We start from the raw sequence: 7,280 nt of genomic DNA, 5'->3' as shown, positions 1-7,280 counted from the left end.
CCCATGTTCATCTTGGAGTCAATGACGACTCCAAGATCTTTTTCCACCTCCGTGCTGACAAGAGGGGAGTTCCCTAACCTGTAGGTATGGTGCCGGTTGCTCCTCCCCAGGTGCATCACCTTGCACTTGTCTGTGTTGAAACCCATCCTATTCTCATTCGCCCACCCTTGTAACCTGTCTAGGTCAGATTGTAGCCTGTTGCTTCCTTCTAGTGTGCCCACGTCCCCCCACATCTTAGTGTCATCAGCAAGATATTTCTGCCACTGAGGAAAGGCTATGATCATCTAGCCTTCAAGTGTCACAGTCCCTTTTCTTGGCTACCATTACACTAGATTGTATTGTATTTCTCAATTTATAGACTGATTCTAAACCTTCAATGTGAAAACACCTGATCATTGGTGTTTTAAGATCTGAATGGGGTCCTCAATTCAAAGCTAGCCCATACCTCTATATTGAATTAAACCAAAACCCTATCTCCAAATTCTACTGAACTTCAGAACATTTGAAATCAGAATCAGATTTAAAATGTGCAACCCAAGTCCATTTCTCATTTGAAACTTCTTGTTCCCTATACCAAAAGCTACATACCTCATTAGTTTATTATTTGTTTTTCCATACTATTCTCAGTTAAATTCAGAATACATTATATCTTTGGAAAATTATACAAAGAGATCATTATGCATTTAGTTTGATGTTTCCCTCTCATGTTCTTCATGAAGTGGTAACTAGTGATGATTGCAGGAGCCTATAATGGATTTTCTGTATGTCCAAATTTTCAGAAGATAGGCACTATGGCTTTTGGCTAAGGGAATATTTATAACATATTCAGCTTTTCTCTTGCTTTAATGTTAAAATTAATAGTATCAAGGGATAGTGCCTGGGCTATTTGCAATCCATTCAAAAATGCATATTAGAGGAAAATATATAATTCATTAAATGTATTGCTTAAGGTGAGAAACTTTAAATTGAGTTTTGTAAGTTTTGAGTTTGGGGGTTATACTTGGCATAGGCCACTAAGAATGTTGAATTATTCATTCCAAAAGACTGCCAGTGGGAATAACAAGAAAACAGAAATGGAGCTTGGAATGTGGTTTCATTTTATTTTAAAAAATTAAAAATTAAATAGCTATGTTACACTTCAAAATACTTTATTCCCTCTTCATTAAAACAGCTGCTGATTTATAGCTGTTACTTCTGTTACTCTAATTCTGCTATACATTTTTTAGACAATGTATATTCACCCTTACTGACATTAAGCCAGAATGACAGAGGGAACTGTACTACCTACTCTACTGACAAAAATGAAATACAATACTTCACAACTTTATATCCCTATTGTTTCGATTTCCACATAGTCAGGAGATATGCACTGTGATATGTTTATAAAGGAAAATGAGTTTTACCTATCATGATGTTGCTATTCCACAAAATCAGTTTGTTAAGTTAGTAAAGTCCTCTTTCAAAGACGGAAGGTGCTATGAAAATATTAATAATTGTTAATAATGTAGCTGTGCATGGACAGATGTAAATGTAGCCAGGGAAGAATCTATAATACTGCAATTAAAGCTTAGTCCAACTCTGTTATGAAAAGATCAGGTTACCTGGTGTCCGAAAGGAAACCTCTTACTTATAAAGCAGAGATTTTTCTTGGCAGCAAAATATCTTCTTCAGCTGCTATAAAGAAAAAGCTGGAGCAAGAACTGAAGTGAAACTGAGTACTTGCTTGGACTCTGTTTTTTCATCATCAAATATGGGTAACTCCCATTGATTGCAATGGGCTTTTCTCATCTCCTGTAGAAAGAGGATAGGTAGGCTGCAGAAATAGAAAAGATCAAAACACAGAATTAAAAACAGGTTCCAGGGTTTCTTATTGAGTCACGTTTTTCCAAGAGCTGTTCCCCCTTTTACTTTTCTTTTTCCATTTCATTTAATTAGAAACAACACAGTGCTGAACATGTGAAATTAAATGCCACAAAACCCTCACCCAGCAACCCACCACCTGCAGCTCTACTAACCATATGCACATGGCCTGTGGCTTTCCCCCTTCATGAAGAGAAGTAGGAGCAGAAGTTGATTCATCTGATGGAGTGTCCTGTTTCATCTCATCTTCAGAAATGCAGTTGCTCAGCAAAATTACAACTCAGAAAAACAAGAAAAGAAACCAGGAAAGCAAACATAACATAATGTTATATAACAGATTGAAAGAACAGTAATAAAAGTATCAGGTCTTTACCCCCCACCATGAGCACTGTTACTCAAAGTTGCTGGCTTTCGCTGTGGAAAAACCTAGGTCTCCATTCCCAAAGTAGTTTTGGCAATGGGTAGGGTAGGAGCTAATGACCCTCTGCTATGGCAATGCATGCTCCACAACATGTGCATTCTTAGACAGGGCAGAGTCATCCAAAGTATCCATTGGAACAAATCAGACCTTGAAGTGCAGAGGTTTAAGTACCACATCTTGTGCCTTTGGGAGAACCCTGCAGCAGAGAGTAGGGAAAGAGGGAGGGAAAGAAGGGTTGCTGGACAGCATAGGGGTGCTCCTGCCTGGCTCCTACAGCAAGGTGGCACAGTGGAGGATGCCCTTTTGGCATCTAAGTCAGCACAGGGGCTGATTCCATGCTTTCTTCCCTTCCCTGCCCCTCCCCCACTCCCCACAATTACACGATTGCCAAACTGTTGCAATCAGATTTTATATACCATAGGCATTATGTACGTGCTCCACAGACTTCATAGTTAAAAGTTATGAAAAAGAATAACCTTCAACTCTCAGGACAATATTTGAAAGGCATGTGTTGCGTAGCTCTAAGGACAATACAGCACCTGAAACAGGATGACTAATGCAACTAGACCATTTGTATTTTGCATAGATTCAATTACATAGGTGCAAGTAGCAGTGGTGTGATACAATAGCACAAACAAAGCTCTCCAGGCCCATTTAATCTTTTATGTAACCAACGGCTTCAATGAGTTTACAGAATGGATGACTTTGGCCCTTCATGGTTACTGGAAGAACATATCACTTCTCTTTACTCATTTGACACCCTTCTGTACTTTGGATCACGCTGCATCTGTTGAAAGATATGTGGGTATTGCATTCACAGGGTCTGCATTTAAATAGACAGTCCTAACTGTTACTGCAGGGCAAGCAGTTAATCACTGGAAAGCCACTTCCGTGAGGAACTAATTGATTCACATCGTGAGAGAGATTTTGCCATCTACTTCATATGCTCTTTCCCCAAATCACTGATTTTGACATTTTCTTTAATATTTCATAAAGTCTTTTGCAACTGACTGACATCGAGCATGGGATCATGAATCTTTTAACAAGAAATCTCTGTGTCTGTCTTTCATCATGTGATGGTGAAAAAGGAACGGTATTTATTCTTGCTTTGATTATTTTTTTCCAACAAAGGGAGCAGTGGTCACAGTTACAAAACTATCCTTTGTTAGAAAAAAGGGGATGAGGAAAATTTCTGGATTGGTCCCAGGAGAAAAAAAATTACTTTCCTCAAAGCAACAATCCATATTAGCTGATGAAAATAAAGACAAAAGCACTGTGTAACAATTCCCCAGGCCCTGGAAGAGATAGATACCCCTGTTTTAGAGCAGACGGCCCCTGCACTCTTCTGCCATGCCTCGATGTAAAATGAATGTGTATAATGCAGGAGGCTGCCCCCTTTGCGGCTCTGGTGTACTGGGCCTATCACATAGCTCTGAGCCATCCCTACACCATGTCCCTCACAGATAGCAGCCAATTCTACATACTATTCTTCCAGCCCCTTTCTGAGCCACACTAATCCTTTGGCCCACTCAGGCCTTAAGGCCCCACTCGGTGGGCCTCGACTCCGCACTGGACTAGTCTTGGGCCCCTTCTCAGGCCACACTCTGCCCCCTCCCTGGGCCACACACACTCACTTCACCCCCTCCCCAGGCCACACCTCATGTTCTGTAGGCCTCGAGTCCCTCCCAGTGGACCTTGACCCCAAGCCTTTCCCCTCTACAGGGTGGCCCACAAGGCAGTGGGGGCTGATGCTTTCTGCCCCCCCCCCCCAATCTTTCATTGAGGAAGTGCAGGTGTGGCATTTCCTGGGGGCTGCTCCACCAGAGCAGCCCCACCACACCAACCAACCCCAGCAAGGTGCAGATTCAGGTCTTACCCAGGACCAAAAGGAACCTCCTTCATCCCCATTATTCCTATCCTAAACCTCCAGGTGTTCCACAATCTGCAGTTTTCAGGCTGCATAATTACTCCTTCAGCTCCCCAGGTGTAACTGGGAAGTCTGGGTTTATACTCTGTCTGCCTAGCCCTCCTCCAGTCAGGTGGCCCTCCGTCAAAAAGGCCAATTAGGTGACTACCTTATTGGGCCTGAACCTACCTGCCAGCTACTCCACAGCCTGCCTGATGGTCTTAAGGTGCCAAGCACAACCAGTGTGCTACCACGCACTGCAACAATGTTGTGAATGTTTGCAAACACATACATTTGATTTATATATGCAGTTCCTCTAGGGAGAAAAAAACCCTTTTAATAAAAATAAAGATTGGAGGTAGTGTTTCTCATATTCAAAGGGCTTTACAAACATTGACTGATAAACTAATACTCATGGGAAAGCACCCAAAGTTCCTTTATTTGCAAAATGAGGCCAATGGTTTGATTTTAGTCACATCAGAGTATGTAGAGGGCAAGTAACCTCAAAGGAAGCAGTGACTTTGAGTGGTTAACATACAGATCGCAGGAAACTACATCACCCACAACTGGAGAAGCATACTGGAGGAGAATAGAAAACATGATACGTATTCTTGAAAAAAAACATTATCAACTATTTACTGAATACAAAACACTATAAAGGTGGAGGAAAGAGGTAGAAACAAACAAGGAACAGGATATCTTACTCTTTAAGGATAAAATTTAGACTAAATTGAAAGCTATTATTTTGTTTCGAAACCCAGTGAACTTTGGGTCAGTCCCTATAACTATGGGCATGTCTACACAAGACATTTACTGTGGAGCTGACTAATTAACTCCACAGTAAACATCTCAGCATCTACAGGACTGCCCCATTAGGGCATGAGAAAATAATAAACTCTGCAGCAGGGTATTTATAAGTAGTACCTTGCTGTGGAGTTTTTTCATGTGCAGCAGCACACAGGCAGACATTGACCCAGCTGGCTGGGGCATGAGAGTCCTTCAGTGTGGGGGCTGCCTGCTAGCTGACTCCCAGGGCCCCCTACCAGCTGGGGCTGCTCTAACTGGGCTCCATGTTCTGCGTATAAATAAAGTTAATTGCCACCAGGTGCACATTCAAATAGCGTGGCCAGGAGCAAAATGCTCCAGAGCAACAAGCCCCAGACTTTATTCATGTGCACTAATTACACATGTAGATGCACCCATAGGGCCCACAGAGATTAAATATGTAGCACTATCATAACTTTTAATTTAAAATCATTAAATTTCTATGGATTTGAGTCTTATTTTTAAGTATATATCCTATTTAAATGTGAATAGCATATGTGTGGAATGTATCCAGCAATCAATATTTAGAGTCAGTGCCCTCCAACTACTTTGTAGAGCTCTTTCAATACAAAACAGCTGTAAAGTTGTGTATCCAGCCACTTTAAACAAGCTTTGCACGAAATATACATGGCAGTCAAGAATCAGGATCAGTTAGACAAGGATCTTTGGGTAAATCTGATATCTTTTATTAGACCAACTAAAATAGTTGGAAAATTATTTGCAAGCTTTCAGGTATAAATACCCTTTGTCAGGCTGAGGAAGCATCTGCAGTCAGTGTGTGCTCGTCCTGGATGGAATGAATACTAAAGAAGCCAGAAGCTGGTATGCATGCGAGAAAGCCAGTAACTTTCCTGCATGCATACCACCCACTCTGGCTTCTTTAGATATCAGATTTACCCAAAGAACCTTGTCTGCCTATGTCCTTAGACCAACACAGCTACAACCTGAACCCCAGGACCAGGCAGAGTAACTTGATCTGCTGAAAATAATGCATGCAAGGTAGTCTAATATGTTAGTACTTCAAGCTTTCAAAAAGTAACCAAGTTGCTTTATGTAGCAATAAGAACCAGGACTGCATAATAGGTGTGTGCCTGTGGGTAGCATGCATATTCTTTCAGATTTTCTCCCACTCAAAAGCATTTTTAACCCCCTTGAAGTCTGCAAAAGGCAAAACAGATACAGGGATGGCCTGCTTTTGTAAAGCTGAAATCATATGATGTACTGAAAATTTACTTTTTAAATGGGTTATTGAAAATGATCTCAAGAAAATTTGATATTTGCTCTGAAATATTCTGGGAAAAAATACCAATTTTCTTTGATTGGCTATAATGAATGTTGAAATGTTTGAACAATTCAAATTATTTTTTTTAAAAGAAACAAAGTGTTTCAAAATATACCTGAAACATTTTAATGATTTTCTGACTAGCCCTACTTGGTAAGTCTGACTTGAATCATATGTACTTTAAGATCCAAAATTCACTGAACAGCCTTTGCACCCTTTATTCCTTCCTTGTTAAAACCTACTTAGACTTAGAAATGGAAGCAGCATGAGAAAAGCTATTCCTGCAATATTTTCAGCTTGGCTGAAATCACAATGTGTCAAAAAAAAAAAAGAGTATCTTGTAGGAAAGTATGTTCCTCAGTTTGGAAACACACTTTGATAAGTATTTGCACATTTGGCTGTTTATCTAAAAGGAACTACCATAACTCCTGTGGCTGCCAGTTTCCTCATATAACCCATCCTCCCACTCCTTCCATTTTCTGCCCCTAACTCTGAAAAGAGCATCTGTTCCTTTTTGTACTGGATCTCAGTGGTATATAAATCCCCATCTCTTAATTAGGCCTCTTTTCCCTTGATGATTGTGTTCTTTCCAATGCAAGCCACAAAACATCTCAACTTTCCACCTGCCACACTGTGACTTTGATTTTGAAATAGTTTACCTTATGGATGTCATGATTTCATTAACCACTCCCATTTATTTTGATAATTTCATGAGCTGCAATTTTAACAAAAAGTGCTTTGATTTTGGAATTTTCTTATAGTAGCTGACAAGTTTTAGCTTTACTAGTTTAACAAACAATATTTTCATTAGATTTTGTCCCATATGCAATACTAGATATTCATTTTTAGGATCCCGTGCCACATCTTAATTATGGCCACCCTTGACACCACAGAGTTACACAGAAGATTAACACAGTGTTGCTACAACAAAGGACTGCTACAAAAAGTGACAGCCCAACAAGTGACATGCAACACAATGGGTTTCA

At 40.3% G+C, this 7,280-nt stretch overlaps 1 long non-coding RNA gene across 1 annotated transcript in view; it reads left to right on the top strand.

The window, feature by feature from the left end:
* LOC109299743 overlaps positions 1–3,297 on the top strand; it is a 36,623-nt gene extending 33,326 nt beyond the window's left edge. Inside the window, exon 3 of the long non-coding RNA XR_002097981.1 lies at positions 1,936–3,297. This is a non-coding gene — a long non-coding RNA (uncharacterized LOC109299743). The remainder of the gene's footprint in view (positions 1–1,935) is intronic.
* The last annotated feature ends 3,983 nt before the right edge of the window (positions 3,298–7,280 follow it).

Source organism: Gavialis gangeticus, unplaced genomic scaffold (genome assembly GCF_001723915.1).
Source record: "Gavialis gangeticus isolate Ggan-Ray unplaced genomic scaffold, GavGan_comp1, whole genome shotgun sequence".
Taxonomy (NCBI): Eukaryota; Metazoa; Chordata; order Crocodylia; family Gavialidae; genus Gavialis; species Gavialis gangeticus.
This window is presented reverse-complemented; position numbering and strand designations above follow the sequence as displayed.